Source organism: Platalea leucorodia (genome assembly GCF_965183815.1).
Source record: "Platalea leucorodia genome assembly, chromosome: 11".
Classification (NCBI taxonomy): Eukaryota; Metazoa; Chordata; class Aves; order Pelecaniformes; family Threskiornithidae; genus Platalea; species Platalea leucorodia.
Genome location: NC_138833.1, coordinates 18,784,738 through 18,797,530, shown reverse-complemented (window position 1 = coordinate 18,797,530; position 12,793 = coordinate 18,784,738). Strand labels below are relative to the sequence as shown.

At 52.1% G+C, this 12,793-nt stretch overlaps 1 protein-coding gene across 1 annotated transcript in view; it reads left to right on the top strand.

Moving 5' to 3' along the window:
- Nucleotides 1-12,793, top strand: part of SPARC (secreted protein acidic and cysteine rich) — a gene marked incomplete at its 3' end in the record, with an annotated part of 46,195 nt that overhangs the window by 9,256 nt on the left and 24,146 nt on the right. The window lies entirely within an intron of this gene.

Sequence of the window (12,793 nt, the reverse complement as noted above, 5' to 3'; positions counted from 1 at the left end):
GGGAGGACGGGAACACAGGCAGGGACTGGAGGAGATTGGCCGCTCTGTGCAAACCTGCTTTCAGTCGCTCCCTCTCAGCCAGAAACTCCGGCTCGCGCTCCCTCGCCAAGACGCAGCCGCATTCCTTCCAGCTCCAGCCCTCCCCGCCAGCGCCGCCAGACAGACACGGGTGGTTTCGCTCCCATGCAAGGGAAGGCTTTCCAGCCCTCCTCTCCTCTGCCTTCCCCTCTTGTGCAGGAATCATCTCTAAATCACATCAAACTCGGAAATTCAGCAGGCTCCACAGGAGAGCCGGTTATCACAGCTCAGGAAGGCAAAGGGATCAATCTCCAGGGCCATGTCCCCATCCCAGGGGATGATATTCATGTCCCGGCAGCCTGGCAAAGCCCAAAGGACCCAACTCAAGGCTACTACAAGTGCAGCTGTCCTGGCTTCAACCGAGCATCAAGTGAGCTCCGGAGGTTGCAGCCAGGCTTCCCTTAACCCTTCAAAGGTCACAGCCTGAAGTATCAAGTTCCTGGAATTTCACTGCCTTGAGGCAAATGCCATACACGGGGTTACATCAGGACTTGAGGAATAAGCTGGCCTTTTTAAGCTTTCAGACCTAGACGGTCAGCAAGGGTGGAACAGAACAGCCCTTTCCTTGTTACAGCCAAAATCGAGCCTACCAGTGCCTGCAGCAGTAAAGAAACTCGCCTGTACTTTCCAAGTGGAAATTCTCCCTGTGGTTAATGCTGACTGAGGACACAGTTTGCAAACTTGAAAGAAAGAAAATAGAAAAATAACGGAGAGATCTGGATCCAAAGCCAGCCTGACACAGGCACAATCTGACCCGAGTGCTACAGTGCATCTGCAGGCAGAGGTGGTTCATTTTGCTGTAGTTACTCAGGGGCAGCACCCCAGAGCAGCACACTGAGCATTGTCTTATATTCAACAGAGAAAAGACAGGAAAGACAAAGATTTGTGTAGATTAGTGCTTTTCTGTCTGTTTTTCTGACCCTTACTTTTACAAAAGAAACAAACTGTGGCATAAATGCTCTGTTAAAGGTTTGTGGCTTAAATATTCAAAATGCAGGTGATGCAAAAAGGTGAGAAGCCAGGATCACTGTGACTGCTCCAGTCACACGCCTAGAGACAGCCTGGACTCCAAGGCTCACCGTTTGCAAGGTGTAGCTGCACCCAGAGACGCTTCTGCTCTAGCTAACAGTGCCGCTGGAAACCCATGGGGTTAAACCCATCCTGCAACATGCGGGAAGCCCGTATTTCACACAGGCTCAAGCCTCATTAGCTAAAATCAGTTCTGCAAAGGAAGATTGAGCAATATAACTGAGGGCTTTGACCCATACTCAGCTGGCCCGTGGTGGTGCGGTGGATGGAGTTACTGTTCCCAGCAGTTAGGTATCTCTCACAGCGGTTCAAGCACACCCAGACTTGCTGCTGATGGGGGATCTCATCAGGACCCGCTGGGTCTGGCACAGGATAGGTCCCACAGTGCTTGGCGGGGATGGTGCCAGGACCACCTCCACCCCTCTGCCCTGCTCCGGCTTGAACTGCCCATACCTGCTGCAGAGCCTTCTTTTGGCTTAAGCCAGCCTATACATTTGAAAGACGGACAAACTGAGTAAAAGCCCTGTCTCTTCTCCAGTGAAGAGACAACACCAGAGGAAAACATATCAGGGGATGGCACATCCCTGCGCCGACCTGGAGGGAGAGCAGGAGGGAGGCAGATACCCCTCTGCCCCCCCCAAAATTGTGAGAGGCGCCTCCTCCTCCATCCCCGCCCATCTCCTCCATCCCGGCGGGGCGCGGAGGCAGCGGCGCGGCGCGGCCGGCGGGGGGAGCGGCAGGGCAAGGGACGGGGCCCGGCGCCGGGGGAGGCTGCGCCGGGGCGGGGCGGGGCGGGCCGGGGGTCCCGGGCCAAGGAGGGCGGGTTTGTAGCTCCGCTGCTGCGGCAGGGGCTGCCGGGGCTGCCCGGGCACAGGGCGGGAGGAGGGACCCGCTCCCGGGGGCGTATGTCCCAGCCCAGGGCTTTGCCCTTCGCAGCGGAGCATCTCAGCAGCAGCAGCTGCAAAACACAGCCCTGGTCCTTCTTGGAGCTACATCCCCACCATGCTTGGCCATCCCATCCCAAGAGTGCCCAAGCCCTCCCAGCCTTTCTGGAGCAGGGATCACTTTTTAGTCTAAAGGACACATGGCTTATATAGAATCACAGAATCGTTGAGGTTGGAAAAGACCTATAAGATCACCAAGTCCAACCGTTAACCCAACACTGCCAAGTCCACCACTAAACCATGTCCCCAAGCACCACATCTCCCTGGCTTTTAAATACCTCCAGGGATGGGGACTCAACCACTGCCCTGGGCAGCCTGTGCCAGGGCCTGACAGCCCTTTCAGTGAAGAAGTTTTTCCTAATATCCAACCCAAACCTGCCCTGGCGCAGCTTGAGGCCGTTCCCTCTCGTCCCATCGCTTGTTACTGGGGAGAAGAGACTGACCCCCCCGGCTCCAGCCTCCTTTCAGGCCGTTGCAGAGAGCGACGAGGGCTCCCCTCAGCCTCCTCTTCTCCAGGCTGAGCCCCCCCAGCTCCCCCAGCCGCTCCTCCCCAGCCTTGTGCTCCAGCCCCTGCCCCAGCCTCGCTGCCCTTCTTTGGACACACGTATTTTGTGGCTCCATCTACCTGTCTCAGTACCATTCCCTCTAATTTTTGAACCTACTGGCTAGTTTTAACTTGATTTGATGGGGCATAAAACCTCAAAGACATCACATTCCTCCAGGTAGCATTAAGATAAACAGAATGAGGACACACACATACAGACAAGTACTTCGCTGCACAGTGATGCTGAAATCTAACAGGAGCTGCACTAGGTCAGCCACCCAGATGCTCCGATGCCAAGGTAATCGCACAGAAGGTAATTAGTTGTGTCGGGGACTATCCACTTTCTGCATTGGCCATAGAGAAGTTACATTATTTTCTATTTCATGGCCTACCACATAAACCATGGCCATTTTCCAATTAAGCCCACTTTCTGTCAGCCTTGCTGTTGTGCTCCCAAGAATCACAGAATCAGAGTTTCTGTGATTCTTGAGAAATGGCTTGCCCCAGGACACATTTTTATGTGCATTCCCTACATTTTTCTTAATTTCATATTCCTTTTGATCACTGCTTCAGTTGGACCTGAGCAACTATACAAGTATCTTGTTATTTCTTGTCCAAACACCTTGCTGATCACCTTTACTGCTTGAGTTTTGGAGACTTTGCTGCGGTCAGCTACAGGGTTGAAATTCCCCATGGACAAAGCCAAGCCTGACCGCAGCACGATGGTGGCCATCTGCAGCTTGCCCAAGGCAACCACGGCACCGCAGCCGTGCCCAGCGGGACATTCCCCAGTGGCTGGGGCTGTACCAGCCACTTGCAGGACATTTCACAGCCAGGAGAAGCATAAAAACACCACTGGACTCCTAGAATGAGCATCCAGTGCTGACCAGCCACACGGTGCATTTCCCTCCCGTGAAAAAGACGGGTCTCCTGGAAACCAAAGAATCTTTCTCCCCCAGCACTAACGTCCCCAGAAGAGCTGCTTTGGCTCAGAAGTGCCTGAGCTGGACACTGGCTGGAAGCTGGGTTAATATCTGAGGCAAGTATCACCACATGTTTGCTATACTCCCTGAAGCATCTGCTGTTGGGTGCAGAGATGAGTCAAGGCAGACCTTTGGTCTAACCCAGTCCTGCTGCTCTTCTGCATTAACCACATCTGCAATCATGCCCTGTCTGCTTGGGCTTGAGCAGCAGGATGCATCCTGCAGGATTCCTGTTGTTTCCTCTTGGTCACGGTGTCCCTAATGAAATCCTTACCTTATCTATCTACCATCAGATGATTCCCCCATTGCTTGGCAGCCAGCTCCAGGTTTTAGCTCTGGTGCAGATTTTCATGCCCTTCAAAGAGCCGTTCCCTATTCTGAGCACTGCCCACATGCAGTCTGTTTGGGGAGCCTTTATCCTGCTCCACAGGAATAATTTCCTTTTCCTTTACAGCTTGCTCATCCAGGTTGCATGCTGGAGTATTTTACTTAACGTGTCTTGTTTGCATCTTTCTCCTTAGCCTAGCAGCTGGCAACTGATGAACTACCTGTGGCAGGAAGAAACACGCTGTAATAATCAGAGGGGAAATCTGGAGGGCTCTGGTTCACTCCCCTTCAGAGGCAGATGCCCATATCCCTTGCACATTAACCATAACACAGGGCCTGTGCATACAGATGTTCTCAAGCCAGTGCTGGCAAACTTCAACCCCTGGCCATGGAAGCTCTCTTCCCTCGGAGATCCTGGCACGTTGGACAGACTGGAAGGAGCATAAAGATAATATTTCCTCTCCATATGCAAAGAGCAAAAGAGAAGGGGAGGAGAAGACCATACTCTTTTCCTTGGCTGCCTCTACTTAAAAACTGGCCAGGGTGAAAGTGCTCTGCATACAGCTCACACGTGCAAACCCCTGCCTATGCTGCTGCCCACACGGGCAAGCCCTCTGGGGATGAGCACGCAGGCGAGTGCCAAGCAGCCTCCACAGCCCCCAGGGCTGCTGGGTTCAGCCCGGCACTCCCACACCGCTGCACCCCTTCTCCTGCTCCCTCCACCCCTGCCTCCAGACCCCCATCACCGCCACGCAGCTGCAGTGCCATGGCAATGAACCCCTGGCAGATCAAGCCCTCCTCCTCTGAATGGTTCATCTCCCCAAGGATGTTTAATCCTGGCTTGAAAAGCCAAACGTCAGATGAGGAGGAACTCTTCTGGAAAGGAGCTGTGACGCGAAGCCGGGGTACGCGTTGCTGCTCCAGCTGTGCCAGCAGCCAGCCCCAATTCCACAGTCATTGCTGGGTGCAAGTGCCAAGCTCTGGGCTCTGCTGATGGCTCCCCTTTTCCTCCACGCTGGGGCTGTGGCTGGCTTTCCCTGCTTTTCGCCTCCAGCTGTACCTTTAACATGTGTGGGCAAACCCAAGCTCTTGAATGCAATTCGGTTCAAGGCAAAGGTGTCGGGGCACGTTCCGTTCGGGAGAGGAGGAATGGTTGAATTGCTGGGGAAAGGCCAGCCTTGGGCTGCCAAAGCTGGGAGAGGCCCGGCTTCCCGGTCCAACCGGGTCTGGGGAGGCTTGTGAGCGGACCCAGGGAGGAGCCAGCAAGGGATCAGCTCTGCCTGGCAGGCAGAGGGGCAGAGGGAACAAGGTGGAGATGAGGCAAGACCCTTGCTGCAAAAGGTTCCTTTTACAAGGGTGCCGAAGGATCTGCAAAAAGAGTGAATGAACCCGCCTTGGCATCCTTGCAGTTGCTTCTTTGTATATGTCTCCTCTGTTCTTCCAGGTGGGAGAGCAAAGATCTTCCCCTTCTGTGCAGACAGAATGGAGACTGCATGGCAAAGCCACACTTAACACATACGTGTGTACGCACACACAAACAGGGTTTCTTGGGTTATCTGACAAGTTTCCTCTTCTCCTTCCTTGCTCTGCTCCCTCTCTTGCTTCTCCCTGGACTCAGCTCATCCTTGTACAGCCCCTTCCATCCCAGTTAGTGTTATACCAGAGTAAAGCTGAATCCAGGCGGTTGTGACTCTCCCCAGCTCCACACCAGCCCCACGGCAGCCCACGGGCACCAGCCCCACAGAGAACAGGAGCTGGGCTTGTTAACCTAAGCCACAACCCTGTGGTGCCTCTGTATGGGAGTCATCTGTTCAAACCCTGCTGCTAGCCAAAACCCATACCCGTTTCTGCAAACCCTCTCCCTGTCTCCCTTCTGTCCCACTGAGCCGGCTGCAGAGGGCTCGGGAAGGCAGCTGCCCCCAGACTGCTTTCTGCACAGGGCTGGAGAGCTTCTCTGAGTGCCCCAGGCTCTGTGCGGTTGGACACCCATATCTCCTGCCCATTTCCCAGCCTGTCTTCTCCAGAGCCCACAAGGCTTCCTAGGAAATGCTAGAAGGGATTTTCTGCCTCTCTCTGCTGGTATTTCTGGGAGCCAGAGCAACCTCCCCGGTATCTCCACATCTAAACCACCAGAGACGTGCCACAGCCAGGAGCCACCCCAGCTCTACCCCCGTCTCTCTGGAGTGAAGTCAACCTTCCCCCAGAGCTAAACAGGAGGCTCTGCTCCCCACCTCCTTGGCAAGCCTGTTGCTCACCCAGAGGCTAATATCAGCCTTCGTTCTCCTGGCCCCATCAGTCCCTCCTTCCCTTCTCAGCCACAGGTGCTGGGAAGGAGCAGGCACCGATCTCTTGGGGCTTTCTCCTACCAGGACCCTGCCTGTGACCTCTCCCTAGAGACCTGCAGAGGAGCAAGGGTGAAAAACTTGAGCACAAATTGAAGGGTCTCAGCTGCCCACCTGAGTCAATTTATATACAGGCACCCCAGGAATGGGATTAGCTGCGGGATCAGAGCTCTTATCTAAGTACTTTTAGTTTGATCCTGAGTTGCCTCAGAAGAGATGGGTGGATTTCTTGTAGATTATTTAGGAGATCAGAAGTAGCCTGGCAAGAAAAGGGTTTTTTCCTTGCATAACCCAGAATTAAGCCAAGTGCTTCTTTGGAAATGGTGAAGTGATGATCACACAGGTGATCATTTGCAAAAAAAAAAAAAAAAAAAAAAAATCAAAACCTCCCACTGGCTTTTACTCATTTCCAGCTTTGCCCATGTTGCTCATTTCCAGTGCCTCCCATTTCTCCTGACCCTGGTGAAGAGAAGAGTCATTCCAGCACAGGGAGGCATTGATTGACCAAGTTCTTCATCCTTTTATTTACTTTTTATCCACCCACAAGTGCCCAGGCTTTGATTCTCTGAAGAATCAGCCCCTTGGCATTCTTGGAGACTCATCTACAGCGATAATCAGCACAGATGCCCTCAGCAGGGTTGAGCTGTTTGCAGGAGGGAGTGCTGATTGCTTGGTGGGAATCCAATGAATGATTTCATCCTAGGAAGGAAACCAGAAATCACCATCTCCACTCGGCAAATCATGGTGTTCATTGTCATCTGCACAGACAACCCCATGTTCTCCGCAGATGGTCTGTGGTGCCTCTCCACCCCTCAGTCCTACCAACACCTCCACATTCTTCAGCTTTGATTTCTTGGCAGGAGTAGTCAGGACTGCTGTCACCACTGTGACCGAGCCACTGTACTACCAAACATCAGATGGACATCAGGCAAGCTGGCCAAAGAGTGGAAGAAAGCCAGTTCAGTGTTGGAATAGCAAAGCAAACGTCAAAGAGGGTGGCACAAGCAAGTGGTCTGAGTAACAAGGACTGGATTGGCGTGTGTGATGTGGTAGGTACTGCTGGGCTAGAGGCAGACCACATATCTCTGCAACAGTCCCATCCCTGTGCTATCCCTTGCCCATTTCCCTGCCCTCATGGTGGCAGGGCAGCCTGGCCATCACCCACAAAGGCAGGTGCTCTTTGGCACCCCAAGTATTGTCCCAGTCAACCCTGCTTTCCTTAGCTGTGGGACTATCAAGACTTTCCTGTTGCCTACTCAGGCAGTAGCACATCGGTGGGAGCATGCTGAGGTACCGTGTCTCTTGTGAAGCCAACTGTCCTCAAGATGTCCCTTCCCAGCCCTTTGGAAGGAGGGCAGCAATGCAATGACTGATCTTCCCTGCACAGCATGCACTGTTTTAATTTCTCACGGGTCCCATCCTGCACCCAAGACCATGCCTGTCTGCCTCCCAGCTGTGTTTTCCAAAGAGGAGTTTTAACTCCTGTTGATGAAACTCAGGAGCCATCCAGGTCTTGCGATGTCATTATCCCTCTCTACTTGGCGCTTGTCAGACCACACCTGGAATACTGTGTACAGTTCTGGTCCCCGTTATACAAAAGAGATGTGGACAGGCTGGAAGGGGTCCAGAGAAGGGCCACCAAGATGATCAAGGGTCTGGGAAGCCTGCTGTATGAGGATAGGCTGAGAGAGCTGGGTTTGTTCAGCCTTGAGAAAAGGAGGCTTAGAGGTGATCCCATCACCATGTACCAATACTTAAAGGGGAGCTACAAAGAAGATGGAGACTACCTTTTTACAAGGAGTCACATGGTGGGGACAAGGGGTAACGGGTACAAGTTACTCCCAGGGAGATTCCAATTGGACACGAGAGGTAAATTTTTCACAATGAGAACAGTCAGTCATTGGAATAATCTCCCCAGGGAAGTGGTTGACTGCGCTACGCTGAACGTGTTTAAGACTCAGCTGGACATGGTGCTGGGCCATCTCATCTAGATTGTGCTAGAAAGGTTGGACCAGATGATCCTTAAGGTCCCTTCCAACCTGGTATTCTATGATATGATGGTCACTCAGCTTCCATCACACTGCAGCCACACCTCTACTTTAGACCAAGCCCTCAAACTTTTGCTTGCTGACACAGCCTGTTGACCTGGAAGCAGTGAGTGAGAGCACCCTGCCAAGGTCACGGAGAGGGTAGGGTTTGTGGTTTGTGCATGTCCACAGATACCCATTGCAATGCTCACTGCCAGCAGGTCAGAGGCTCAGACTGCTTGGGAAGACATCGCTCCTCAAGGTCCTTCCCTGATCAGCCACCTGGGTGCACCCTGCAGCAGGGATGCTCCGCGGTGGAGTAGAGCCTTCCTGGCCCTGGCCCACCTGCCTATCACACTTGTTCATCCTCCTAGAGAGATCTCTTCTTTGTTCTCTGAATCCTTGTGTCCTCTTTTTTCCCCCCTCTTCTCTGTGTCTCCATCCAGTCCTCCAGACCTCCGGCTCTTCCTTCCAAACTCTGTCCCACATTCTCTTTTTCTTCTCTGTTCCAGTGCCTCTTGCCACAGCCACTCATTTCACACATCTCATCTAATTATTTTTGCTTTCATTTCTCTGTCACACACAGGCATATCCCTCACCGGCTCCATTTCCCTTTCCAGTTCCACCCCAAAAACCACCTCCACCCCCCTTCTGCCTGCTCCCAGCTGCACTCTCTGCCCACCTCCACCCACAGCTTCCGACAATGCTGCCTACCTCACAGGTGGCTTTCCAGGCCCACGTTCATCCCTCCCATCTTCAGGCTCTCCAGGAAGGTGTGGAACCACTGGAAAAGTTCTGCCCCTTTGGAGAGAGATCAGCCTGCCCAAGATCCCCTTCCATGACTGCAAGGGCCAGCCGGAGGGGCGAGGTACTTGAGATGGGTGCCTCCCTTCGGTGGGAGGAATTGGGGTCCACAGGCAACAGCTTTTTGTCTCTGGGGCTGGAAAGCCCTGTGGGACCTCCTACTCTCCCTGCCTATCAGCCACTCTTTCTGGAGAGCCCAAGGTACCCTCTGCTGAACGCGGCGCAGCTCCTTCTCTTTGTTTCTGTTCCAAACCTTTGCAATACCTTTGTTCACTGCAGATTTCAAATTGCTGAAAGATTTATAAGACCGCAGTAAATCGCAAGACGTAACACCCAAACGGGGCTTTAATTATCATCACAAAGGTATTAAACGTACATCCAAAAAGAGAGGGGGACTGCTCATCTCTCCGTGGGTATAATTCCCTGTTGATATGTTTGGGTACATCTCTTTTCCCCCCCCACCCCACATATTTGTATACTAGTGCATGAATTCATCTTTGAAGACTTTACAAGAATGTGTGATCTCCCCCTTTTATGTGCTTCCATATCTTTTCTGATCTCAATTAGCAGGAGTACTCCCCCTTAGTCATGTTCATACTATGCCATGAAAGGCATCTATGCTCATACATGGAGAAGAGTGCAAACTGGTGTTTACTAACTCAAGATGTATTTCCACATAAATACACTCTGCATAGACTTCTGCTTTAGCACCTTACAAAGATGTTTTGACATATGTGTGTGCTCTTGTATTTATTCTATGTACCTCAACACACTCATTCCATACATGCACAACTTCGTCGGTGCTCTCTCTATCATTGATGTCATATGCTTGCATTAGTACTGTTCCCCTGACAACTGACGGCAGATGCCTGAGCCTCTGCATGCTGGCTGCCTAGCAGAAGAGAAAGCAGCAATGTGAAGTCCTGGTGTGTTTTCCAGGTCACTGGTTTTATTTACACCACCTACCCTAGGTTAATACAAGATGCCCAGCCAGCTTTGAAGGCAATCCCTTGATCCTGAAACCACCCAAACACCTATGTTCTTTCCCCTGGAATTAATTCTGCCTTCAGAATTGGTGCTCATCAAAGGCCCTGGCAGAGAGCAGGCTTTCCCCCACCTTCAGTTTACTGTCTCCTGAGTCTCACACAGGTCCACAGGTCTCCCTAAGAATAACAGCTTCCTTGCACACTCAGAGAGGTTGACTCTGCTGTGTAACCACCTGCTGCCACTTTGCCTTTACACTCTGTTTACGCAGTCCATACATGCATAAATCCACAGCAGAGAAAGACTGTAGCCAGGTACATCCACGTTAAGAGTTTACAGGGTATTTGCCCATCTGGTGCTCACGTGCCCGCTGAAAACCCATGCTCTAATTGCCTTGCAAGTGCTGCTCCATTCCTGTATAGGCAAGAGCAAGCTGTCCATGCTGTTGTTGTTTCTGTGTTCCCTACAGCCCTTCTGTCCTCTGGTAAATTTGGACAGAAATACTTTGGAAATTATAAACCACAAGGCAATATAGAGGGCCCTTTCAGTGCTGCTGGCAGTCAGATAAGAGGCTTTCTTTTCCCTGTCCTTAATGATCTCAGGCATTTAGAGGAAGGAGATAAATCAGAGATATCAGAGCTCACGAGGATCCACGTATTCTCCTGTTCTGCCAGCAAACAAAGAGCAGAAGAACGTCAAATCCTGTAGCCAAGAAGAAAATGTCCCCGCTGTGCGCTGGGGAGCTGATGTCCACGCACACACGTTATGCTGGATATGCCAGACCACGTTCGGCCAGGGCTCCAGAGCTGAGCCTGGCCAGCCAGCTGCTACAGAAAGCCTCCTGTCCTGCCTTGCTCTCTACTAGCACTGCAAGCTTTGGCTCAATGCATGTGGTTTTGGGAACTAGGGCCTGTTCCCTCACTTTACACCAGCCTTGGCCCAAGGCACCTGCCCTGATGGGTGTCCTGCTTCCCAGGATTCACCACCAGATCCGCAGTCATCAAGCACAGTCATCAAGCACTTGGTTTAACCCTGAAACCACATCTGCACACCGGGAGGGGAGGGTACCCCAGCAGGTAGTTTCTGTCCACCTTAAGCCCCTTAGTGGTTTAAAGCAACCCTGAATCAGGCCCCTCAGGGATGCAGTCAAAATAAGTGGCAGGCTGATGGCTCTTCCCCTCACCTGAGGGTTCAGTCACAGTCATCGATGCCTCACGGATCGCAGCTTTCCTCGGTCCCAGCAGCTGCAAAGGCTTATCTGCCCTGCAATGGGCTCCCGAGGGCACAGAGAAAACTTTACAAAGCCAGGGGGCTTGGCTCTCCCTCTTTCAGCTCTGGGGACCCCTGGGCTTGCCTGTACCCCAGCCCAGGGAGCTTGCACAGGTGCCCACACAGACACAGAGTCCAACTCCACTGCACTTTCATGTACCGCTCTGCTGCCCTTTCTGCCACAGAGGTGCATTTACTCCTAATCCCTTTATAAGTTTCTCCCATTAACACAGCACTCTGCTTTTGCAGAGGGAAATCCTTTCTAAGAGCCTAACAAAGCTATGCTCCATAATTTTCTATTCATTTGGGAATCCTGCATGTTGCTGAAACTGGTACTACAATGGGCTGTGCCAAGGACCAGCAGAGAGCGCATGGTAGTGTCTAGAGTAGAATTTCCTCTATAACCAGCTTAGGGAATACGAAGAGGACAATCATAGCAATCTGGGCCCATTTAAGGATCAGCCAGCGCTGATCCACATCTGAATACCTCACGTTGCCAGACTACCCAGCAGCAGTGAGCAGCAGAGCCAAAGTGCATCGACACGATGGGGTGTGTTCCCAGTTGCAGCCAGTCTGGGCTCCTTGTGCCCTGGGGCTGTAAGCGTGAAGTTCTCCAGACTTGAAACTGGATGAAAAACTTGGTCCCAAGCTTATCTGAGAGCAGTCCTGCCTGCTGATGGGACAGCCACAGCTCCTGTGCCCTTGCACAGCTCCAACCGATGCTAAATGAAGGGACAAGGGGTGACTGATGGACAGAGGACAGGCACCTCCATCAGCAGTGTGTCACATAGCCAGGCACACCCTTCCCTTCTGCCTGTGACAGCAGTGCAAAAGAGATGGTGCAGGATCTGTCCCTTGTGCCTAGAACAAGACATGACATTAAGGAGCACCGTGTGCCCTGCGTCGTGCTCCCACAGCATTGCTCAAGCAGGAGTCTCAGCTGAGCAGAGCCACAGTCAAGACACTGGGACACCTGAAGAATTACCCCTCCCTGGTTGTGCAACATCTGTGTGATTTGTATAACAGCAAACTATTGCCCAACAATCGTATTTAGGCTATTCACAGTCATCCTATGTACGCACACGCCAAACCATGTCATTATTGGCCAATATGTATTAGAAGATCTCAACCATCCATCTGCCTGCCTACATCGCTGCCAAGCCTGGCTGAAGCTAACCAGAAGGTTGGGTTTCCCTTAGTCAGTCAAGGAACTAGTTATTTCTCAATTCCTGCTCTCCCGGTACTTGGAATTCCTCATTTCAAGGACTTTAGCCCTCTGATTTGATACCCAGGATGTTCAAGGTGTTTGCCTGCAGCACAGATATAGATGTCATTTACCTCCTTACCAAAGACAAGTTCAAACACTTGTGTTGAGGAATAACCTCATGCTCTGAGGATGCATGTGACCCTAGCAGGGTACCTGATTTATCATGAGAGCAAACCCCAGGTTTTGTCCTCCTTT